A 26,635-nucleotide genomic window follows, 5' to 3' on the forward strand; every position below is an offset into this window, starting at 1 on the left:
ATCATAAAACACATGTATGCATTTCATACCACTTAGCCGCATATGAATTAATCATGTTTTTTTTTTTTTTTTAATAGGCCTTTGCCCTCCGCAGTTCTAAATGAAAGGAGGCGGCTTCCAGGGGTGCACTGTCATCTCCAAGCTGTTTCATGCAATTTAATCTGTTTCAGTTTTATTGCTATGGCACCAAATAGTATATCGTCGATACAACAATGTCACTCAAGGAAACATAGGCGGCAAAAGGAAAAACTCCCTTTTAACAGGAAGAAACCTTACAGAATCAGACTCAGAGGTGGAGACTTACTGTGGTTCTGTGAGTGACAGGATGCAATATTTGTGGGTGATTTAGCACATCAAATACCAATATGGGAAAGGGTAATTAACTAATATTATAACAGCTCGATTTTAGACTGAATTAAACAGGATTTTGAAATAAGTTCTCCACGACCACTCACAAGTGAGAAATTCCGCATGTTTTGTGGCTTTATGGCATTGTTATCAATTGCTCTCGTAAAATCTATATTCATTCACTTGATGCCTGGAGTTCCTCCGCTCAGGTAGGAATGTGTCCGTGGAGCGTATGGTCAGTGGTTACTGGAAAGACTGTAAACAATTTAAAATCTGGACATTGCTTATTATAATGTATTTCTAATATTTCCTTTACAGCTTTAAATGGGTCTTATTTTATTTTAACATTGTCTTCAAAGTTTATTGCCCCAAAATCCAAAAATCTTCCATTTTCATCCATTTGAATATTGGATCCCAGGAGCTGCATTCAGAATCTGCTGTGTCTGTGTGAGCTGGACTGGCTCCGCCCACACCTGCCCATCTATGGGAAGGGGAGGAAGTACTTCCTCTAATGGTGCCATGTGCCACAGCAGAGCTGCCTGATTGTGGGAGGAGTCAAAGAGAGGAGCCTACCTCGATTGGGATTGGCTAAACCCCCGATGACACTAAATAGGGTTTGATTTCTGATTGGCTGGTTTGGCTTTTACTGTTTTACAGAATGTGCAGTTAAATCCCGTATGTTTAAAGGAGACGCTCCAAATAACAAACCTGCAACTTGCTATAATGCTGCCGTTTGGGTTCTTGATTCCCAATGTAAATCAGCCTGCGGGTCGGATGAGAGAGGAAGTAGAACTCTGTGTGCTGTCAACACGCCAGCTGGTCACTGAGAGTCACTGATGCGACGCCGAACGCTCGGCCAGACAATTGCACTCGGGGAGGGAGGGGGGGGGCAAGGCGACGAAACACGTGAGAGATGGCAGACGAGCGGTGACAAACAAACAACACATGTTTCGATCAATCATCCGCGGGCCATCATTGACGGGAGATCAGGTCACTGATGAAGGTTCCGGCTGAGGCAGAGCTGAACACACTGGAACCAAGGGAGGACAGCGGCATTGATTTTCCACTTTTACGGCTCGACTCTCTTTTCTAACGTCTGCGTTGAGAAATTTACTGATGAGTTACTGAAAAATGTGTATTTGCTGTTATCAGTTATGGCTTTAAAAAAGTAGTGGAGTCGATCTACTAGGTATTGTAAATAAAAACAAGTCGTCACATGGGAAAGTTAAAATCACACATATCCATACTTTTGCGCAATTTTAAATCATCAGTTGGCCTTAAATGCAGGTTTTTGAACTGCAGGGGGATCTGGAGTGACCCTGCACACACGTGGAAATAAATGGCAAACAACACAATGCTAATGAGACAATACGAGTTGAAATGAGGCATGAAAAGTCAATATCAACTATAGATCTCACTTCTACGCCCATTGTCAGGTCTGATGCCTCACGTCGATTATTTTACTTCCCGGCCTGAATGGGAGTCCACTTCTGCTACTCCCCCGACTTTATCATTATATTTTTGTATATTATTGTTCACTTAAACTCATTTGCGTTCACCCATACTTTGAGCCGCATGTGTATTGTACACGACAACGATTTCAAATAACAATGTAAAACTTTTGTTGCGTTTTCTATGTTTGTTTGTACAACAACGCTGCTCAGAGCCACTGGAAACGCAACTTGCTGAAAATCATTGGCATGCACGCCACAACCGTTGGAAATAGTTGTTCTGCACATGCTCAGTAGATGGAACAGCAATGGCAGAATCTAGAGTGTCTTGACTCCCAGTCCACATAGTCCTGGGACTTGGTAGTTTTATTTTGACAGGCCCCGTAATAATATCCAACTAAGTCGTCTGCCCATGCGAATGTCCGTGATCTCCCATTGTTGATGTTTATAGTGTATTGTTCTTGTTGTTGTTCTTTTTTTGTTGAAAAAGTTCATTTTGGACATGTGTGAAACAAATGAAGTTATTCAAAACAACAACAAATCAACAAACAACAAACATGAGAACACATGCAAGCAAGCAATAAATTAAATACATACATACATACATACATACAAAAAGGAGTAGGGCAAAGCATAAACGTATTGATATATTGAGTCATTCTTTGTTTATAAAAAAAATTTCTTTGTTTGTTCTCATGTTTCAAAACAGAAAAAATAGTCAATAAATAATGCACATAAACAAATAGTAATTATTTCCTATACCTGTGTCAAAAGCCCATCCTCCCTTAACTTTGTGAAAACCATTGTTTTTTATACTGTTTGTTAAACTGCTTGGACACTGCCTGAGCCGCACCTCTAATCTACTCCACAATCTAAAAAAAAACACTATCCTTGGCAACACTATGAAGTGTATATTACACAGAAGCTACCTCTGTCGCTTCACCGCAAACACATCAGCGAAATATTCAAAATATTGAGTCAGGCAAGACACAAGCAGGATCCAGTGAAGCAAGTGGAGCGTCAGTCGTGCCGCGTGCTTATCAGCGCATTTCTGAGTGTAAATATTTGATTAAATAGCTCAAACAATCACAAAGAAACTATTCATCTGCTGCAATTTGAGCGATTAGTGGCATGGCAGGTAAAGTCGTGAAACGTTTCATTATTCAGCCGGGCTTACGATATGTAACTTCAGCTCTAATTCACACAGATTGTCAACACGATACAAGGCCTAATGGCCAGTCGGGCAGCGGCACTTTTCATTCTGACGTAAATTACTAGTGATGTCACATTGGAGAACAATCTCAACACCACTATTTGAAGATCTTGGTCTTAACTTTTCAAAATACTTCTAAACATGAACTGCGTCTCTAATTACATGATTTCTAGTCTTAAAAGGATATTTTGTGCATCTGGAATAAACTCCTTTATAATTTGTCTTCAATGCATGATGCCCGTAGAATAAGGTGTTTTTTTTTAAATCCGTGTACACTGTGGCTATTTATTGTTGCAATGACATCTATCAAATCCCAATACAAAAATCACCATACAAATGTCCATTGAAACCTTCGACAAAGAAAATCCTTGAATTAAAAAACGTGACGTTGCTGCAGATTGTACGGCGATTAAAACAACGTTTTTCTATTTGTCTTGGGTTACAGACCGAGAATACAAGACCGTGTCCTTGGGAGAGAAGCAAAGGCAGAAAAAAGCTTGAAAAGGCCAATATGTATGTCTTTAAAGCACCGACAATGTTTTCATTGGAAACGCGTCGTTTTCTACCTTTACATTTCAAAAATGTTTTGCTTTTAATCAGCAACATTATTATGGTGACTGCCAACTATAAAACTATGGATTCCCAAGAGAATAAGTCACGAAACTCTGGAGGCAAACATTTCTTGTCATCCATCCACTGACCATGTGCAGAAGAACTATGGCTGTGGCGCACATACACACCATTTCTGTAGAGCCAGAGATGGAATCAGAGTTTTCAAAAAGAATGTCCACCTTGTGAGCCTTTTTTCAAAAAGTTGCATTTTCAGTGACTTTCTTAATAGTCTTAATAATACAATGGAAAAAAAAAACTGTGATAGAGTTAAGCTGGGATCAGGGCACTGACTGAAGTGAAGAGTTTTCAAAGTAAAAGTCAACGCAGACTACTGGAAATTTAAAATCTACATTTTCAAAATAAAAGCTCTTATTCTCTCTTTGTGGCCCAGTACCAAATAATCCAGAGCCTGGTGGTTTGAGACTCAACACCAAAAATGTGTCCTTATTTTTGATTTCCTATCAAAAACACACTTATTTGCATGAAAAAAATGAAGAAAAGTCACAGAATATAGAACAATAAGGTAAATCGTCAGTAGAAGCTGCGGTGACGCCTTCTGGTTAGTTAATGGCTGCAGCACCAAAACAGCATGTGTGCGACTCTTTGTGTGTTTCCTAGACTAGAAAAGAAGGCGTTTGAACAGCGGAGCATGATGATTAACAAAACCCCACAATACTAAAGATGATGAACAATGGCTCCGCGAGAGCGCCGCAGCCGGAATGGCTGAAATCGAAGACCGGTTCATGCACTAATGCCTTCATTACACTCATCATATTGTGCTTTGCCTCCAAACACCCACTCAGCAGGAGACTGGATTCGAGTGCGGCCCTGGAGCCGGTACAAAAACTACACGTCTGTATTTTGGAGCTGCAGCAGCACATCTTTGAGAACTTCCCCTTTCTGTATGTTTGGCTCTTCTGCACCACTGGACGACCTCCTGCCACGACCTCCACCCCTGGCTCCGCCGAGCAGGAGCCTCCCGTTCCCTTCCCCCTCCCTCCTTTCCTTTTGCCTATTCACCTGTCACTCCACAAGGAATCCTGCTCTGCACTAACCTGCTTCAATCCCGCGAGGACGCTCTCTGATCGCTCTCCAACCTGGCTGCTGCACATGCCCACCGTCCATCTTCGTCACCACCGACCACACCACTCAACTCGTGCACGCTTCACAACCAATCTTTCGCATCGAAGAATAATACATTCATCCAAGTAGACAAAGTCCCGAGTTTCAAGCTCACGTACAAAAATAGCAGCAATGTTCCTTTATACACTATTTATGTTGGTAATGAAGTGCTCATTAAAGCTTTGCTTGTGTTGCGTTTTACACGTTTTCAAACACGACGATGACGTTGGTCGTCATGACACCCGAGAGACGCTGTTGTTGTTGTCCACCGACAGTCGGTGCAGCTTTACAGAGAACGTTTTTGGAACAAATTAATGGAACGCTGCGTTTAGCAATGCAAAAGTGGTCCATTTAGGTAACAGTCTCAGAAAGGACTCAAAAGATTCACATGCAAGCTATATACATAATTAAAGCCGGAATACAAATAAATAGAGAAATAACATAGTGTCGTGATATAATTGTGATAAGAATGAGTGGCTGTGTAGACCTGTCAGACTTAATAGTCATTTAGTTTACTTTTATTCTTGTAGTAAATTGTTTGTTACAAAAGGGGCAGATTCCACGAGTTCATTCTTCCTTCAGCTCCTTTTCATTCATAACTAGGAAACCTTTATTTTGTATTATCTATCTGCCTTGTTTGTTTGTTTTGTCAATAAATGGTATATAAATAAACTAAATTTTTAAGTTCTGCCATTTGCAGAGTCTATTTTTTTAAAAGTCCCCCCCCCACCCATTCCCGAAAAGATTTGCGTTTCCCCACATTTCTATAGAGAAAACCCCATTTTTAAAAATTATGTTTTGCTCGAGTCTGAGCATTTTGGAAAAATTGCACTTTGCACTTCCCCCTGTTTCCAAGGAGATGGAATCGGGGCGTTTGCAAAAAGTTGCCTTTTCCCATCACCGCTTAGATGGAGCATTTTTGAAAAGTAGCACTTTGTCCCATTTCCACCGAGACTGAACACTTATGAAAGGTTGCATTTTCCCCGATGATACAAAGATGCTAACAAGACTGTTTTCAAAAGGCTCCACCTCGGTAGCCATTTTTAAAAAGTTTTGTTTTAAATGGTTTTGAGCACCGTTGCGTAAACGGACGCCCAAAATACAATGGAAGTTTTTCATTTCCACTTGAAAATGTTGTCATAGAAACGGGGATTTATTCCCACAGTCCAAAAACATACAGGTCAGGCTTATGGATCTATTACATTGTGCTCCTTTTGTCACGTAATTTGCTATAAATAATCCTGTAAGAAAAACAGATTATTTTAGATTAACACAACATTTGTCGGATCCCCTGCACAAACAATCTGACATCCTGCAGCATGTGCTGGCGGCTCGTACATCGTGACAATTTCCAACATATACTTTGCAGCCGGATTAAACCACGTTATTAAAAAAAAAGTTCCCTCCAGCACTTCAGGAACCTTTTGTGATTTCCCCGGACCAATTTGTTGAGCTTACAGCTGCCTTTGCATAAATTGGATCATGCTGCCTTGTAGTATCATTGTGTTCTTTTCTATTAAGGTCCACTGCGCGAAGGAGAAGAAGAGTTCAGGGGCCACATTTTCATCTTGAGTGAGCTGGACTGGTAAAACACTGCTGTAATAACTTTTACTTTGTTGGGGTGCACAGTATATGTGATTAAAAAAAAAAAATGTCTCTACAATTGCAACAATCCCAACATCCAGCCAATTTTAATTAGACGTTCTGCTACAAAATACAGAGAAATGTAAAAAAAAAAAAAAAAAAACCTGTTGCATTATGCATCTTTTTCACAAACCCTCCATGGTTTTGAGACTAATACTAGTTTTCATTGCATTGTTGCCGATATCACCAATTTTTTTGGTTTGTTTTTATCTGTATTTTCTTTGCAATTTTACCATTTCCTTAGTGTTTCGTCCGGATTGGAGCTTGATGCCGCCCAGTTTTGGCCGACGGGCCTTTGTTTGCATCTGCAACTCCTGCGTGTGCTCGATGTTCCAACGGGGCGTCAAGCCGAGCACAGCTGGGTCACGTTACGCTGAGAAAGGGCTGCGGGTTCTGATCATTTTCGATCACGCTCGTACGGGGGAAGCTGTTTTCACCCAGTCATCTATTTTTATCCTATCCATTAATCTCCATTCCTTCCAGTGAGGGAGGCGACGGCGGACGCACCTGTGTGCGAGCCGGCTCCAGGCGACGTCTTATCACAGCCTCCCTCGCCCTCTCGTTTCTGCTTCCCCCCCCCCCCCACCCCACTCTGATTGCTAGAAATAGCTTCGCTTGTTCACTTCTGATGCCGGCTGTCTGGCTGGACCTGTGCAGCCTGAACCCCCCCCCCCCCCCCCCCCCACCACCACCACCCCCAGCCTGACAGCCCGGGAACAGCTTCGTCCTCGCTCCATACCCGAAGCCCAATGTTGTTATCGCGAGGAGTCACCACCTCCCTCTCTGCCGCCGCCGAGTCTTTTCTCCTGCTGCTCTCTGAAGGCGCCAATTTAGAGGTGGCAGTCTAATTGAGTAGGCAACATTCATCTCGCGTGTGTGTGTGTGTGTGTGTGTGTGTGTGTGTGTGTGTGTGTGTGTGTGTGTGTGTGTGTGTGTGTGTGTGTGTGTGTGTGTGTGTGTGTGTGTGTCTCAGAAACCCACTGAAAATCACTTCTTCATTAAAGTGCTGGATGAGAAAGGCCACACACACGCACACACACACACACACACACACACACACACACACACACACACACACACACACACACACACACACACACAGTGTGGGCAGCTTTGTCCCTTTTGATTGAGCCATCCACCATTTTTTCCCCCCCCAGTCAATCTGCCTCTCCCTCTCGCTTTTCTTCCTCGCATTATCATTTCATGTTTTTTTTCTTTCTCATCCTTTATGAGAGAGAAGATTTTTAAGATTTTCTATCCCAGCAAAGAGCAAACATGTGTCTGTGAGGCCCAGGTACTATGAGCCAACAATGAACAGCTTAATGGGCGAACCGAGAGTACGCCGTGTATTAGTTTTCTCCCTTTAAGGGTCCTCGTTCGGTCAATAATAGGAAACGTTTGCAGACGGAGCAACCCATAATGGTTCCACAATTGGTTGGCTGAAGCCGCGGTCCCGCTCCACCTTTTGTGCCGGGGCGGGGCAGGACGAGGCCTTTTGCTCAGCATTTCGAAATGGACCACTAACATTATACTTTAGATTGTGTGTTTTTGCGATTTAGAATTTCAGTTTTTGAAGCGTTTTTTTCAAAATCAGATTCTGCTCGTTTGGTTTCCCTGGTGATTTTCAACGTTTTCGCCATTGAAACATTTGACCTGGTTTGGATCCACTCTGAATAGTTTCAAACATTTTGGCTAGTGTTATTTTGTTGTTATTATTATTATTATTTTCTAACCAATCTGGCTTTTTGTGCTTGCAATCTTTCAAACTTGTTTTGAGGTCATTTGAGGTTGTTTTTTTTTTTATTGCAATTTCAGCAGTTTTAGCCTTTTTAACACATTTTTGAAGCCAGGTATGCAAATATTTATTTTTTACAAGGTAGTAATAGAATGGAAATGGTTCTACATCAGTAATTTAATAGAACCAGTAAAGAGGAACTGAAGGACCAGAACTACATGTTGCTGACTCCTGATCTGGAAAAATACAGAAACGACACAGTGTGACTCCAGCCTCTGCACAAGACTCTGTAACGTGCACCACACACAGGAAGCTTGCTCATCTTTGGATTTCCACCATGATTCCAGACTCAGAAAACCTCCGTCGACCACCCACACACACGCCAACATTTCCCCACAGACGTTTTTCCACCCACTTTCCCCAAACCGGCCGTCTCTCACACAAACACACACACACACACACACACACACAGACATAGCGATGCTGCCGCAGCTGCTGGTGGAGCGATAAATCCTGCAGTTCCCTGTAATTCCACACCGGTTTCTCACACATCACATTACGGCCGCGGCAACATGCAAAGAGTAGCAGACTGGGATTAACGCGAGACTCTCGGAGCCACAAACGGCAAGTCAATGTCATTTTTGGCTTCGACTTCAGATCAGTTATTTGTTTGGTTTTTTTGCCCACTCCTGAAGTCTCTCCAGGCTCCACCTCCAGAACATCACCCTCTCATATCAAACAAACCAGAAAAACCCCGTTCAGTCTTTTCTAGATTGATCCCCCATGAAATCCAGGAACATCGACTTGTCACCAAGTCAACGCTTCCTCGCGAACCGAGATCAAATGCATTTCTATGGAAACGTCACATGTTATCACGTCGTACACACACTTGGCAGCCCAGCGCTGTTTACTTCACCCCGCTGAGTTTATGACACACGCATTAGTGCAAATTTGCTCAGGAGAGAGGCTGGGTAGTGTAAATATGTTCCCGCGATATGGGAAATGACAGCAGTCATTATTTCACCTACAAGTCAATGAGGTTGGGACAGAATCCAATATGAGAGATTTCTTTTTTTTTTTTTTTTTTTCCCCTGCTTCTTCGACGGTGCCGCCGCAATTAGACAGGCATGAAAGTGTAAACATGCCGAATGTTAATGCAATTAGAAAAGGTATAACCTGATATGGATGTAATTTAGACTGTCACAATATTTTCTATCGCGAGTGCAGAAGATGAACGTCTCTGTCAAGCCGGGAAATGAAGGTGTGCAGCTTGTTGCCAAGCTGGTCTGAGGATCTATATCAATTAAAATCAGCCCCCACGCTCTATTTAATTGCGCACGGCGGAGTTTCAAGGTCAGCGTCTGGGAATTTAGGAAGGCTGTGGACCTGCATGGACGTGTGCTTCCCTCTACAGTCAAAACAAAGCAGATTACGTCTCGATGTGGAGCACGTCTCCTGCCACAGCGACACTTGAGGGAGCTTCCTGTATTTCGAAATTTGGAAATGGAAACCATCATCTCGACGCTTTCCACGTAAACGACGTGGGACGTTTATCAAGGAAGGGAAGCGTCGACGCTCAAAAGCAAAGGGGAAAACTTGGGGTGCATTATTAATTCCTCCGATTTGCATCACTCAAGTCCGAAATGGAATCATCCACTACCAACACATTGGTGAGAAAAACACGGGATCCTCTTAATGCCTTTCCCTCCCCCCCCCCCCCCACCCCCCCCCCACCCCCAACCCATTTTGCCTCCGGATCTCGCCTCGCGTGGAGAAACGGCGACAATGGCGGCCGGCGTTAGCGCGCGTGGCGCACCGAACCGCGCCGTCATCCCCGACGCGTTACCGCGATGAGAAGTTTTGACTGTCTGACATCGACGCAAGACAATAGCTGAGAAAAGCGTGGGCGGATTGTGTTTCTTCACTTTGGCAAAACAAATTGTGGCGGACAGCTTTGACACGCTCGTCCCTCTATTTGTTTTTTTGAGGAGATGCAATGCTGTGTTTACAGTATTACTGTCACACTGCTGGCCAAAGGCACTTGAGCTGTATATATAAATATATATGCAGTTCAAGCTATATATATATTTATACACGTCGCGTTTTTAAAGTGGGACTCTCCTGATCCCACACGCTGTGAATCAGAGGCGCCTTTATGTGCGCTTCTTCACATGTTCTTGAAATATCAGCGAAGGTGCAGCTCCATACGGGCCCCGATGGTGAATAACAACGATCCTGTACGGTCTGTCTTTGTTTCGCCGGAGCTCCGGAGCCCCCCCCCGGCGGATTCCCTTGTAGCCCGTGTGGCGGTGGAATAAAGCCCCGGCTGCAGATTACGAAAGCCTCACGCGGGCAAACGGTAGTAAATTTCCCTCCAGGCTAAAGCCCCACCTCAGATCACACAGGAGCAGCGGGGAGGAATAGTTACAGTTTAACATCCAGGGCGTGTGCGTCACGCACCTTTCGACCAGTCAAGCAAAAAAAGCGATGCCTACAAAAAGAAAAAAAGAAAAAATCCTATTGATTTTAAAATAACAATAACAGTCAGGCTCTGCAGCCCCTTTGAGTTGCAGCGTTCCCTGAATATCCGTCCAATTTCAGGGATGACTGCAAGCGGCCAACTTTCGGCCTTTTGATCACCAACTTGCGCCATTTTTGTCAAAGTCCCTCGCCAGTGGTCGTTCTTCCAGATTTGTATTTTTTCTTTCACCCCTGTGAGCCATCGTTTGATTCGGCGCCATATGTGGCCGACACGCTGCGATCCAGGTGTGGATTCGCTGTTAATTAGAGCACGGGCATCCAAACGCCTCCGTTCCGATTCCCGTCTCCGGTTTGAGATGTTAAATTTGAACCGACACGCCGCTCCCGGGAGGACGACCTGCAGAGAGAAGGAGCAGCACGCCGTTGCCCTCTTTTCTTGTTCCTCTATGCATTTTTATTTAGTTTTATCAAATAACCCCTTGCAACCGGGGATGCAGTTTGGAAGACTTATCGAATGTGTTCGAAATGCAATTTCTGCAAAATCCCAATAAGTGAGTTCAATAGTCTGACCATTGAAATGATCCAATTTGTCAAAAGTTACAAAACCCTGGTCTACCCTCTGGTTACCCTCTGGTTAGCCTCTGGACTTGTTAATTGTGACAGGATGGATGGATGGATGGATGGATGGATGGATGGATGGATGAATGGAGCCCCGGATCTCATGCTATTTCGCCACCATGTCAAACAATGATTGATTTCACTTCCGTCACAGAGGGAGTCACATCTGTGTGTAAAGTCAACAGTGGGTGTGGATTTATTGCAGTTTTTTCGACACGTAAAAGAGTCATTGTGAAGCTGAGAAGCTGTAAAGAGTCACTTATAATAGAGTATTAAAAACCCCGGCAAATTCACGCTGTTATCTTTATCACCTCCATACTTTCCCTTCAGTAATCCAAACCATTTCTTTTATGGAGGTAAGTCGGTGTGCGAGTTACAATCCTGAGTTGTAATTTCCCCCGACTTCACTTGAATTCTCCACGAGAGGAAACTACATCGACGTGATGCGTGAAAGTCGAATTTTCTTCTTCTGAAAGTGGAAGCAGGAGAACTTGTTTTGATGATGACATTGGCTTTCTTTTGATTTAACTGTCAGCAGAGGGCTCTCGTGATCTATCTGTAATGGCCTTGACCTCTGTTGCAAAACTGTATTTAATGGCACCCGCCACCATCAAAGGGCTTTTCATGGCAATATTGAACACGGCTTTTCTTTCTCTCTTTTTTTTTTTGCCCTCAAACAATGTGCACAGACGGCCTTATCATTTACCTCCCTTCACTGTCACACACTCGTGTGTGTGTGCGTGTCTTTGTTTCCTGCTCGATGTCCCATTGATTTCCTTGCAGTGATTCTGGACTAAATTATATCAATGGGCCTCTCTCTCTCCATCATGACCTCCATGTGAAGGTGTTTAAAAGCCTTCTCTTTTTTTTTTTTTTTTTTAAAGCCATGTCGCTGTCATACCCAGCCAATGACCTCATCAACTACACACTGGCCTCTGCTGGGTGAAGTAAGCTATTGCTGTAGGAAGAACAGAACAAAAAAAAAAAAAAAAACTGTGTTGGGGAAAGAGAGGATCACTTTAAATGGAAGTTGTCAACCATATTAGGAGGTTCATTTGAACATACCATCCCTGCTAATGGGTCGCTCTGAAGCAGCACAAGCGAGAAAAAAATGTCACGGCATCTTCGTGTGTGTCGTCTCATCCTGACCCCCCCAACCCAAAAAAAAAAAAAAAAAAACCTCTTCTTTCGGCAGGTTTTTGAATCACCTGCATTCATCCCCTGCCTAAATTGCTCAAATATGTTCAGAGTTGATCAAACAGAGACGGCTTCAGAGCGAGCAGCCGACAGAGCTTCCCCCTGTGGGCTGTTGGGGATCAGACATGAAAACGGGGAGAGAACAAAGGCTTGTCGGGAGTGTTCAAAAACACCCGGACCGCGGCAGCCCATCAGAATTGATTCCGTGAAAAGAGGCACGAAATAGCCGCCAAGTGCGGGAAGAAGAATCTCTCAAACACGTCAAAACTCCTCTTTTCTGTCTGTCGGCGGGGAAAAAAATCACTGTCAAAGCAGAGAGATTCTCATGAAAAGAGAAGCCTTTACTTAAACATTGTTTTTCTCCAGTAAAAAAGGCAACGAAGGCAGATTCTGCAAGTTGTGTTTCCATTTATAGATGAAGCATTTAGACTTTTATTATTATTATTAATAAAGTAGGTTTTTATATAAACAGACCCATAGTCCAAACATTAAAGGGCCCATATTATGCCTAATTGACTTTCTAATGTTTTTGTAACAGTAATATGTGTCCACACAGCCTGTATATGAAGAAAGTCTGTCATCTCCTTCACTTACTTGCTCCACTTTTTAGCGAACGTGTGCTCACAGGACGAATCAGATACTGAACTGAATATTGGAGCAGAGTCTGAACTTCCTCAGGAGCTTCTCCTTCTGGGTCACATTCTTTTTCAAACGGGTGCAGATGTAGAAGCAATAATTCCGCCGTAAACATTAGGTACCACAAAGCCGCATCTTCTCCAGGGTTGCCAGATCTGATTCGGTGTTTCCAGCCCAATTGCAACAAAAAACCCCACACACCTCAGTAAAAGAAACAGCCCAAATCACAACTTCTGAAGAATTCTAGAATTGGACTCTTGCCTATAGACTTTTATAACAGTAGCTCTAGTTCTATAGGTCTATGGCGCTGCTCCTCCTGCTGCTAGCGCTATTAGCTTCTGCAGCTGGACGGGAGCTCGTAGTCCCTGAATGTTGTGGTTATTAGTTGACATCGCGGACCGCCGTGGGGGGTGAGGGGGTGATGACATCATTGTTTTCCACAGATGATCGCCTTTCCTGTCCACACCTCACAGCCGAGCCGGGGTTTTAGAATTCTCCCACTCTGGGACCCGTGTTAAAAGAAAAATGTTTTTGGGCTTCTACAAAAAAAAAACAAAAAAAAAAACCTTCAAAAAGGCTGCCCCGTGTGGATGATCGGACAAAAAACAGCTCGTTTACGTGAACCGACGTTCTCGTGTGGATAAATAAACAAAGAGAAATGGTAACGTATAGAAGCTCCACAATCTGCCACCCAATCTGGCAACACTGCTCTTCTCCTGGTGTGGGTGTGAACAGACGCAACTAATTAGCATTTAAAGGTACAGTCACAGAAACAGCCTGTTCTCAGTCAAGCTCACTAGAGGGACTTTTAGACTGGCTGGATTTTTGGAAACACACATCGAACGCAATTTTGTTAGACCTCTGACCCAATGTGAAATTGTAAAAAAACAATATGATTTGTGACCTTTGATATACAGATAATTTATGTCTATTTTCTGCTTTTTTTTTTTTTTTTTAAGTCATTTTGATAAATGGTAGGCCTTTTTCTTTCCTACTTCATGCAAAACAAGAAAATATTGGGGTCTGCTAACCTGTTTATTTTCTCCGTGTCTATTCAAAATGTCAAGAAAAAGAAGAGGAGCCTTCGCGCCACAGAAAAAAAAAAGATTGCTATTTTTAAGTTGTTTACTGCAGTTTGCTGTGATAGTGTCACTCAGTGCCGACTCCGCCAGGCTGCTCGCGACCCTCAATGAATCAAACGCGGCTCGCAACGCACTATATTCCAGCACCCGCTGACAATCTTATTTCCAGCCATCGGAGAAGCCGGGGCAATGTTATTTACCGAGAACGGTCGGACAGAGGAAGATTGGACATTCCTGCTCTGTCAAGGACGTGACTTTTGGCCGGAGTAAATCCTTCACTTTTATTGCATTGTCTTTGGGGCCATTTGGCACGGGAAGTTCAAATTGGGAGGCGAGCGTTGCCTTCATCTAACACTGTCTCCCACGGCGAAGCTTCCGGGGTGCAGAGATAAAAGTCCAATCTGTAACGTGTGGACTCGGCGAGCACGGTTCTTCAACGAGTCTGGCCTTGCTTCTGGGAGGAAACCGCCGATGTGGAAGTTCCGTTCATTAGAACGACATATGGGATGGCGCATTACCATCGTTCCTTATCAGCGAAGACGAAACCGCCAGCGATCGGCCTTTGATAATACTTTGCAGGTTTTCCGAATTTACCATCAGCAGTGAAGACTCACTGTCTTTGGAGTCGTTCTTTGTGGAGTTTGCATGTTCGTCCCTGGAGACAGGAAACACTGGCTTTAGTGTGCTCAAGTGAAAATGCGTTGCTTTCGTTTCAGAAAAAGTTTTAAGAACGACGTCTGTTTACTCGGAGACCGCAGACACGCTGATAATGGCATTGTTCCGTGTTGGGCCAGTAGTGGGTGCTGTTCTTTGTTGTCGTAATGAAACCACATACATCCACGCAGACAGTTATTCATTTGCGCGTTTTGGTGTGTTCAGACTGAACGGGGAAAGCGAGCTTTTAGTTTCTCTGCCCACTCTGCTTGGCAAAATCTCCAAATAGAAACCAATCAGATTGGTTTCTTTGAATCATTTCAGTTCTTTCTTATGGAACAAAGAGCAAGCTTTGATTAGTCAATGTTTGTGTTTTTAAAGTCTTTTATTGTGAAATGATGCACGTTAATATCTAACTATTGACTTTTGGTTTAAAAAAAGAGATTTGACTTGAACTATATATACATATTTTTCAGTATGGTTCTTATATGTGGCTTTTCTTGACCTGAATGGGAATAAATATAAAAAATACAAGCATATATAATATATATATATATATATATTGGGTAATTGGCTTTCAGGCTGAGTGTTTCTGTGTGTTTCAAAGACAGTTGGAGTTTTCAGCCACCGAGGAGAACACATGCAGCACTGCAGAGATCTACAGCCCCGGGTCCTCTGACGTCAGCCGGAGAGGCTGATGGGAATTCAATACGCAGCAAACCACACCGCCTAATTTATTCTACAATAAAATCGACTTTAGCTTGTTTGTCTGCAGCTCCATTGATGGGCTTTTTTGGAATGTCACTGAAGTTCAGCGCAGATCCTTCTCGGCTTTAGAGGCTTCTGTGAGTCTCATTTATTTATCTGTTAAAGCAGGTGCTGCGTGACGGAGTATCGGTTAGAACGAAAAGCAGCGGGGACAGTGTGCTCACTGTGTTAATTCCTGTAATGTGGTTATAAAATAGAACATTGAGCAATCCATTACACCGGAGAGAGCACACACACACACACACACACACACCGAGCTAAGTTGAAACATTTAGCTGTAAAGATAGACGCTGTATAATAAGAGGGAAATAAAATACTCACAGATTTCTACTCGCATTTTCCAACAAAACTTCATTTAGCTCTTTTTCATATTCAGGCAATACAGTGTTTGCCTAAGTTCCCTGCACGAGAATGTGACCCACCACATTTTCTGAAATGACACTTTTATTTACCAAACCATAAACGTGGCAGTACTGTACGTGACGAACAAACGAGGCGGCCCGTTTTTTTTTCTTTTTTTTTTTGCCCGCATGGAGGGATCCAATCATTCTCAAAGTGAAAGCTGCAGAGGAAATGCCAGCAGCTGTGACACGTGTGGCGCTCAGCTGTGGGGGTCAAGGGGCGGCTCAGCCGGGTGGGGTCGGGGCGACCGGGGGCGGCTCCGGCCTGCAGTCGCAGCCCCGGGCATCAAACGTGACCTTTCAACTTGCCACGCAGCGTTAGAACGGTCAGAGGAGACAAACTGTACAGTATGTACGGGGGCGGAGGGGGGGGGGGGGGGGGGGGGGTGTCTTCTGCCTGGTCTGACATGCTCTTATTTACTTAACTGCGTGTCGAGCAAGATGCTGCAGTCGAGGTAGTTCCAAACCGGCGTGAACAGAGTGACCTAAAACTAACATGCAGTTGATTGAATTACACAAAATCGAGGGCCGGTTATGTCTGCAACTCCACCAGAGTGAAATAAAACGGGAATATATAGGTGGAGAAGTGTGGAAAATGTTCAGTGTTGCACACATGGAGGAGAAATCAGTCAGACAGAGAAGTTTATTATTTTACAGGTAAGAGTCAGTTCACATGTTGACTCTCGCAAAGCCTCCGTTTCAAGTGAAAACGCCACACGGCTTATTGTATCGTTTTCTGAAACGCCTAAAAATGCATGTTTTGATAAATAATTTTGAGAAGAATGAAAAATAAGTGAGAGAATTATACGCCATGACATTTTAGCTGCTGTGTGTAATGGGGGTTGATGCTAACTTGGCAAATTGTCGTCGCGTTAATGTTTCCCACTGTTTGCTAATCTGACACGAGCCAATTGTTTTTTAATTTACTTACAAAATTTTAGCATACAAATTTGTTTGTGTCTAAAACACAGCTTTAAGCCCTGATTACTTGACAGTGTTTCAAGCGAAAACACATTGTTTTTGCTTTTTCTTTTCAGAAATATTTTGTCTAGACAACATTTTGAAAACAATGTCCATTTCAAAAGTTGCACTGTCATAAACCCAAACTCAAAAGGCAACAAATTTGGTCTGTTTTCACTTGAAATTGTCCCGCAAACAGAGCTTAAATTGTCATTTCAAAATAGCTAGATAAGGCTGTTTAAAGCTTCTGCATGGTGGAAGAAAAAGAGAGAGAAAACAGAGACAGAGAGAGAGAGAGAGTGCGGAAGAGAGAGAGACCTTAGGTTCAATTCCCCCGCGGCTGTGCTCTGAGCTCGGTGGTAGCTGGTGAGCGTTCATGTCCTTGTCACGCCACTGACTTGTTCCACTGGTCGCTCAGTCTGCACCCTCACTTGCCAGAGGATCTGCAGCGTGAGGAGAATTGACTCGTAAAATGAAGGTCTTCTCTTTATCTTCCCTCACAATTATGTTAAAAGGTCACTTAGGTACCTTATTGAACTTTTCAATGGCACAACTTTACGAGATTCAGGAACTGACTGTGTGACGTGCCTGTCGGGGTGACGCTCTTCTGCTGCTTTGCATGTATTTTCAATTTGTGCATTACGCTCAGGCATGGTTGGGTGCACATAACACCCGTGGTTCAAGCCCCAGAAATTGGGCCGTGTTGAATGTCGATCTCTCTGCGGATTTGATTAGAAAACCCCTCGCAGGTGAACCACAAGATGAATGTCTTCATTACGAGATGCAATCTTTGTTGGGTTTGTTGAGTTGGCTTGAAAGACGTTAATGCATCGGGGACACACTTAATTATATAATCCACCCCTGTGCTCATGAATGATTTCATGTTAAGGTAGTTGATGGGAGCTCATTTACATTTTTCCCTTGCAGATATTTGCAACGTGGCTCCTGCAAAGATCCTGTCAGACCCTTTTTTTTTTTTTACTTGAGGAAGAGCTGTTTGTGCCAGCAGTGAGCGAGCACTGAGATCTTTTACTATTGAACCTCTCAACGGGCAAGGCAGGCAGCTGTTTGTGGCTCCAGGCCACTAGGGGGGCCCCCCCCAAGGGCTGCCGAACTGACGTAATGTCTTAAAATGTAGCAACTGCCGTGACCTGCCACATTAATCCCAACAAATGGCCGGTGGTCATCTTGCAATGATGTCTTTGACAGAAGTCTCCCTAAAGATGCGCCCCCATGTCTCACTGACAGTAACGTTAACGAAGTCAGCCATGATGAAGGGAAGCCACTTGTCGGGGAACGTATATATAGCAGGCCTGTAGGTGGTGCTGTAATGCTGCCGCAGGTAATATGCTAAAAAAGAATGTCTAGAGCAGGGTTATTGGGTCCGTCTGTTATCGGGATCAACTTGGCTAACAGAAGGAAAGTGAATATGCGCAACATCTTTTACTGCAACTAATGAAAGTTGTGTCTTAGCGAACTCTCCCGATCTTAATTTTGACAGTTTGCCAGAGCAGCCTGGGGCCTCGGCAAATTCTCGAATCGCCGCTGACGCCTCAAAGCCGGAAAGATTTCCACCGGACGTCAGCCGTGTGGAGCGTGTGGAATATTCCAAGGACATAACAGGATGAATCCATACGGTGTTTCTTTTGTCTTCTTCTCCCCAGATGCGGACTTGTACAGCACCGTCATCGCCTTGTCCCGACCAGCAGGCGAATTCTTGCTTTACGACACTCGCTAACATCGCCGAACTCCAGCGGAGACGGAGGGCAAGGTCACAGCGCTGGCCTGGTGTTTATGGTCAAGATGGAATGTGAACTCCGGGTGAGAGAAAAGGGGGGATGTGTTATAATGAAGCCCACCCTCCTCCTCCTTTGCCGCTTGTTTGTTTGGACAGACCGGCTGTCTCACAGCACAAGCCGCGGACGGAATACAAATGGATATGACTAATGACTCTCGATTCCTCCAGATTCCTTCTCACTCGACCCTCTCCTCTCACTCCCGATTCTCTCTTTGCACTTTCCACTGTTGAGTAAAGCATTCAAGATTCAACCGTCACTATTGGGGGACATAGAATATTTCGGAGCATTGAGGGCAAGTTGACCCGTTTGATAGAACCCAAACTGTTTATGGTGTTCTATATAGAATTCTCAACTCGTAGACGTAAAGATTGGTCACTTCTGTGTTTCCAGTCGGCTTGTTGGACTTTTCCTGGGCAGAAAGATGGAAATCGGTCCGGTGTCATCAATACACCGTTGGAGTCGTGGTGATTCTAGAAGTGGACTTGAGAGTGGAAGTTTGACTCTAAACAAGAGTCTTGACATCATCGGCTGGATGGAGCGCCCCATCGTGGCTGCATCTTAAAAATAAGATGAGTAAATGTGGGAAACGGAATTTCCCCTGGAGGATTAGTAAACTATGTTTAAGTTACACTCTCAGAACAGGCACAACTCTTTTTCTTCATCTTGGCAACTTTATTCCCCCCGGAGCTGAATACTGTTTTGATTTTCTGTCGACAGCAGCCGGCAACACGAGTTTCATCCATTTACAGTCCAACCACCAAGAATAACAACTTATTTCTGCCATAAACCAGATTTGTGTCACATTGTCTCACACAACAGAATAGATTTCAGTAAAACTTTCAATAGAAACTATTCAAGAAACATAAGTTAGAAACCAATGTGTATTTGTATACAAATTAACAAATAATATTCCCTATAATGTTTGTAGGTTGCAATATTTAGTGTCGTTTAGTCGGCCGTAGTAAGAGATAACACTAGCACCATATTTCGTATGATTTTTTTCACATTTTCTTTTCGTTTGGAGTTTTTGGGTTTAATATCATTAAACCCCAAAACATGCAAACATAAAAGGACTAAAAAGTGATAAATGGCTTTATGATGATATTTCAGGACTTGTCCTGGGTCTTCCTGGACTAGAACGTATTGATCCTGTCTGCAGGGTTTCCTACAGAATCCGATCCGTTTGCGGCTTACTTTGCCGCACATCCAGATAAAGTTCTTAAACGCGAAAAAGTAATCCGACATTGTGCCAGAAAAAGCCCCCCCCCCCCCCCCACACGTCCGTCCAAACTGAATCTGTGTGTCGGGTTTGCAGAGGCGTATGACTTTACAGCCGGCGAGAGAATCTGGGTGGGATGGAAGATTTCCAGTTGAGCAGAATGACTTTCAGCGATCTCTCGTCTGAGCCGCACTGATGGGGATGGATTAATGACGGCCAAAAAAACCAAAAAAACAAGTTTTGAATGTTTTGAATACAATGTCCGTTTGCGCGACAATAGCAGAAGCGCTGAAAAACAATGTTGTTCTCATGTTTTCATGCTTGACTTGGAAAAATTGTTAAAAACAAAGAAAGAAGATGGAAGGGATTATGGGAGTATTTTTTAGTGCAGAAAATGTAGAAACACTGCATTATAACTTCTGCTATTGAATTGGCAAACCATTTCGGCAAATATCGCAAAACCAATTGTGCGAAATTGTCCCGTCAAAGAAACGAGAACATTTGAGAGCGAAGGGGATTTGGATGACAAACACAAAACGGAGGGGGAACAAGTTCTCCACAATTCTATAGCCATGAAAATCAAACTAAATCCAGCCCGTCGACTTATGCGACGGCGAACGACACCCACATCCTCCACTGATCCTCCACGATGAGTAATTGGTGGGAGGGCATCAAGCCAGTTTTGGCATTTTGTAACCCGAGAGTGGGCCTATCTAATCCTCTCTGCATCCATCAGAGGTGTTTAATTTTCCAAATCATACTTCCTCCAGAAAGCGCTGCCCTCCAGGAAGACAAGGACGACATCCCAGAGCTGCAGAAACTCTCCACTGGGCCCGATTAAAACCTGCTGAGATTTAACCGAGGATTAAACACCCCCTTTGGCACGAGGAGCTTGTATAAACTGTTTGAAATTATTTTTGGGGTATCGAGCATTAAATATTTTGAGTCTTGGAGTAGCCTGTTTGCTCTCAGACGAATGCTACAGAAATGAGTTTATTTCTTTATTTTACAGCAATAAAAGAAAGTGGATCTCCTTTTTTTTTTTTTATTTTATCGGGTCGTCACTCTGCAACATGACTGAATCCCGCGATCGATAACGCTAAGGCCTTCTGATCGGACGTCTCGTCACCGCTGCTATTAGCCGTCCAATTAGCAGCGGGCGCTGGGAAACAAGAGACACTGGGTGTGCAGACGTTTGCTCCAGCAGCCACTCTCACAATCAATTTAACTTTTCATTCAACGCCACTGGCCACATCACAACAAAGCCCGGCAGCCTCCGCCGCAAGACGCCGCGCCGCCGCCCGTCTCCGAGAGCTGTTTGTTAATACCCAACATGTTCACACCTTACATGAATCAACTTCTCTCTGCAGAAGGAGATTGTGATATTACAAAAAAAGGAAAAAAGCACAAAAAAAACAAAAAAACAAGTGGGTTGAATCCAGGGTTCTAAATAAAATGAGATTGCATTGATTACGGCATTCAGGAGGAGCTTTAGCAGCGTATTGGCTGTATGTTATTTAATCGTCCCTTCAGGGTTTTACTTCTGAGCCATTTAACAAGGTTCTGCACTCCAGGTCAATAATGTGGCTTTCTTCTATTTCTGCTGCACCTCCCATCATCGGGAGGAATTTCAAACATTAAAGACCATTTCAGTGTTCTAAGTAGCTCTGGGTTTTTGGTTTTTTGTTTTTTTTGGGTTTTTTTTTAATGCTCATTCTGTTCGCCTCTCTCTGCTTGAAGATTCCCCTCCATGTTGAGAGAGACAAGATCATCCCTCAGTTCATTAGTAGAATACAAACAGAACAGATTCCCCAGTGCTTCACAGTCTGTACACACACACACACACACACACACACACACACACACACACTATTTGGGCAGGGAAGCACCCGCAGGACCTGTATTCCCATAGCAGCGTTCGCTAAAAGACACACAATTGCATCTGTTTAAACTCCACTGGAACTGTTCAATAAGCTGTTTGTACTATAAACAAAACAAACAAAAAAAATCCCCCCCCCCCTCCCCCCCGAACACATTATGCACGCTTAAACCAGCTTTAATGAATCCATAGCAGTTTATTGCAATCAGCAGGCATCTAAACTTTTGTTGTAGCGAGAGGAGGAAATGTTTGAAAATGTTTACCAAAGTCAGCTGGAGAACAAAGAGGAGCGTTTCGCAACTCAAGAGGAGGATATTTCCCTCAGGACTGGTTGTTTTTAACTGCGCGGGACTTAACATTCATCAGGTAAACAAAAAGCACAACTCACAATGAATGCTAATCGGATTTATTAGAGGCTCCGAGTGTAAAAACAGCCGATGTGCATGTTTGTGTTATCAACTTTGTGGGGTTAAAACATGTCAAGGCTGTTTATACCGCTGGTAGAATTTAGATTGATTTAATTCACGACCGTGCAGTTTGTTTTGTTTTTGCATTCAAGATGCAATAAAACAGAAACGTTTCACATTTACGCGGCAACGTTTTAAAAACGATGGAAGTTTTCACCGAAACACTGAAAACCATGTCGTTAGTGTGCCGGGCAACGATTCAACTGCTGGTTTCAAAGACATTCACATGGACAGACGACCAATTTGGATTGTTATTTTGAGCAACTGTCGACTATAAAACTACCAAGTCCCCGGAGAACCCGGACTGGAAGTTATGACACTACAGAGGCAAACGTCGTTGTGATTGTTCATCTATACTGAGCATGTGCAGAAGAACTTTTTACTACAGCCGGGGTGCACATGTGCAGTAGCAGTTGAATTTTGTTTTCGAAACTTTTCACCTTGGGAGCTGTTTTCAAAAAGTTGGCTCTGTGCCAAAGGTTGTCTGGAAAAAACCACAACTGAATTTTTTTTTCTTCTATTTTTGCTTGAAAATGTTACATAAACGGGGCATAAATGTCATTCCAATGAAAGGCAGAGGCGTGTTTAAAGTAACTGTTCCACCACTTGGATACTTTTTGAAAAGTTGCATTTCCCCCCTTTCCCATGGATACAGAGTCAGAGCATTCTCGAAAAGTTGCATTTTACCTCGTTTCTACAGAGCATTTTTGAAAAGTTACATTTTCGCCCAATTTTCACAGAGATGGAGTCACAGTGCTTTCGAAAAGTTGCATTTTTTCCCCCAGTTTCCGTGGAGACGGGGTAAAAACATTTTCTAAAAGTTATGTTGGAGCCCCATTTCCATGGAGACAGAGTCAGATCATTTTCAAAAAGCTGCGTTTTCCCTCGTTTTAACAGAGACTGAGTCAGACTGCTTTCAAAAAGTTGCATTTTACCCTATTTCCATGGAGAAAAAGCACCCTCAAAATGTTTCAATTTGAAAGCCGTGTTCCAAAGGTTGTGCGTTCAGTGACCGTTTTCACTTGAAAAAAAAAACATTGGTGTGTAAACAGGGCCTGAGACATGAAACGGTTTTCATTTGTGTACTTTTTTTTTTTCACATACTTTACTGTGTTTTTCGGGATTTTTACAGTTTAAGCAGTTTTACAGTACAAACACTGTTACTTTATTTTTGTTTGCCGCTGATCGACACCACGGTAGGAACCAACGCATCCAGGTAACCTGCCTAAATTGTATGTTTACTTACTCGTGTGTGTGTGTGTGTGTGTGTATGCGTGTGTGTGTGGGACACTAATGAGCTGACTGATTACAGGGCAAAGCCTCAGGTTATCATTAGCTCTCCCAGGATCAAACACCGGATCAAGTCAACAGCAGGGCAGGCGGGGAGTTGCCGGCCACAATTAGATATTTGTGTTTTTTCCAACTCGAAAAGTTTGAAAAAAAATATGTACAAAATGAAGGAAATTGCTCGAAAACAACACTTTGTTGACAGCAGGGATTCCCAGCACGCCTTGTCTACGTCCACAAAAAGCCATTGGTGGCAGTTTTGAATGGGTTCCCTTGGACAAAAGCAGCCGACAGCACTCACAGGGCTGGAGGGGTTTTTGTACGCAGCTTTCATTGTCTGCCCTCCCTTCCCTGTAATGAGCTAGCCGGTTTGCCTCACGTCTCCGGGAGAATTCAACACATGATCATTAACCCAACAGCACCGAGGAGACGCATCCCCTCGCCGCCATTGTTCATCAACGCCCCCCGATCTGGGTTTCAGCTTGGGAAACGTGCTGGTGAGACAAAAAAAAAAAAAAAACGTTGGTAGCGTCCACATTTCCTCCGAGTCGTTCACACGTTAACTTTTTTGTTTACGTGTAAATGAAGCTTGTACAATTGTACCTGAAATCCCCCGTCAAAGAAGTGCAGTCTTGCGCTACAAGTGAGTCGCTTTTAACTCGCTTTGACTCATTCAGCTTTCTCAAATTACCATTTTGAATGGATTGAATTGATGAAACTACTGCTTCTGGCGCGAGTTACACGTATTTTATATTTCCGATCAAAGCGGTTGAGTCGTCCGAGGAAGGATTGCGCAATGACCTTCTCCAGCTCCACTTTGCTGCGTTGGGAGCCGGAGGATGGCTCCTCGACAGTGCCTCTCTCTCCTGGCATCCTTCCCCTCCTCTTTTCTTCTATTCCTCCCTTTATCCCGTCCTCCCTTTTCTGCGGAGGCCCTCCGAACCCCATCAAGGCTCATTCTGTTCAATCCCACATGTGAGGGGTCAGCGCAGACCCCCCCCACACACACCCAAAAAAATAAATAGATAAATAAACCAGCCACTCAGTGTGAGGATCTTTGTGCCCTATAGATGGGAATTGGCTCCATTCACAAGCGCTTCCCTCCTCCTCTTCTCTGCCCACCCCCCCCCCCCCCCCCCCCCCCCCTCGGGAGTGGACTACTCGGGGCAATTCTATGCCTTATTGCTCCGGCCTCTCCATGGAGAACAGTCCCGTCAAAGCGTTTTGTGGAGACACGGGATGGAGACACGGGAGGAAATGAACTGGCTTTGTGCTTAAACACACTGACATATAGGGCCGGGATCACGTGGTGGAGTCTGCAGGGGCGAGCGTTTAACAAGAGAAAAGGGCACAATGTGTAAAATGTCTCTTAAAGGCCTCCAAGTGACCGTCTTGGAGGAAATGAACAAGAAGAAGAGAAAAAAAAAATGCCAGGACCTTAGCTGGCCTTCGTCCAACTTAATCCACATTGTGTCCTGACTTCCTGCGGACCGGAGCAGGTTTCTCAAGCTCATCTCCACTTTATGTTTAATCCCCCCTCCACCCCTCTCTCACCCCCCCCCCCCCCCCCCCCCCCTTGCTCTTTCATTGGGACCACAACATGTGTTGATTCTAAAGAAATGAAGCGGACACCTCATTTCGAGCAAGAATGAGCCAAGGGGGGGGGTTGGTGAGGAAGGGAGGGGGGAGGGGGAGGGGGGGGGGGGGGGGGCGAAGGCCTTTTGTCTGCGGCGGGAATGCCCATAAGACAGAGAGGAACACTGTGTGGTCTGACCAGGGGGGGGGGGGGGGGGGTTGCTATACTGAAGAAAGCCATGGCAACGCGAGCCACGATCACATAGCGCCGATACAATACCGCAGCGCCAAGTTTGTCATTCCAGTCAGGCCTGACCCAAATTACGACATCCTGGGAAGGATTTCTTTTTTTTTTTTTTCTTCTTCTTTTTTTTTTTTTAAATGGCCCACTTCAACCAGCAGACATGCACAGACAGACTTAATTGGTCTTTGCACATGTTGGACTGATAGTTCTAATAAACCAAACATATGGATGTTTGAAGTTTAATCGCTGTGGAAAGCAGTCCTGTTAATGATTTAACACCGCAGCCTTTCCGCCCATGGCGGCTGGATTATTGGAACTTTCTCAATTGTGCGCCCGACATGTCTACGAGCCACTTCTCCCATCTGCACTTATAGTCCCCAGAATTTTAAGCTCGAATGGTTGTTTCTTTCTTTCTTTTTTTTAAATGTCGCCGTATGTTCATTATCTCTTATCAACAGCCTTCGGGGGGGAAATCTGCTTAAAAATGGGAAGAACAACAAAGAAGCGATTAGGACCATATCTACAGAAGTTTGTTTGGGGTTTTTTTTTTTTTCTTCTTTTTTTTTCAATCAAAAGGCAAAAGTGTCAAGAAAATGCAAACGAGTGTGATGATCCCAATGGGGCAGGAAGGGGGGGGGGGGGGGGGGGGGGGGGAACACCTTTCTGCAACTTTACCAAAGTTTTCTAACTTAAGTGAACACAACAGTGGTTGATAGAAACGCATCCAGGTAACAATTTCAAACTTTTTTTTAACTCCCGACAGACACCCCACCAAAAACCCACTCCACTCACACACATTGAGTTTCCCTTCATGCCATCTGCACTCGCAGAAAAGCTGAACTCCGAGCTGTGCTGGAGTGAAACACCGTTTCCCACAAAAAGTATGTGTAAATAAGAGTCACTTACTTTAGATTTGGAGGTCTGGTCGTTGTAGTTTTAGAGCTTAAAGCAAAAAAAAAAAGTTTCTCTAGGCTCTTTTCATCTGCACCTCTGCCCTGCTGCCCTGCCTCTTCAATACTATTTCTCTTTGTGGGCTGAGCATAGGATCACTGTGTAGACTTTTTTTAAGTGTGTGTTGCACAGGGGGGTGGGTGGCGAGGGGAGGGTGTTGAATGCCGGGTTTCCTGACTCGTGATCAGGAGCTCATTACCCCCCCCAAGGTCACTCCAGGGACGCCCCTGCCCGGCACTCAGCGAGAGACACCGGAGGGACGAACGGAGAGGATGAGAGTGTGTGAGGGGAG

General features: G+C 44.1%; 1 protein-coding gene across 1 annotated transcript in view; it reads right to left on the bottom strand.

Annotated features, from left to right (window-relative positions):
- The window catches only part of ptn (pleiotrophin), a 47,487-nt gene extending 21,083 nt beyond the window's left edge, over positions 1 to 26,404 (bottom strand). The window contains exon 1 of the mRNA XM_080518373.1: positions 26,299 to 26,404. The gene's annotated coding sequence lies outside the window, so the exon portion shown is untranslated. The remainder of the gene's footprint in view (positions 1 to 26,298) is intronic.
- Positions 26,405 to 26,635: the final 231 nt, after the last annotated feature.

Source organism: Blennius ocellaris (assembly GCF_963422515.1).
Source record: "Blennius ocellaris genome assembly, chromosome: 22".
In the NCBI taxonomy this organism is placed as follows: domain Eukaryota; kingdom Metazoa; phylum Chordata; class Actinopteri; order Blenniiformes; family Blenniidae; genus Blennius; species Blennius ocellaris.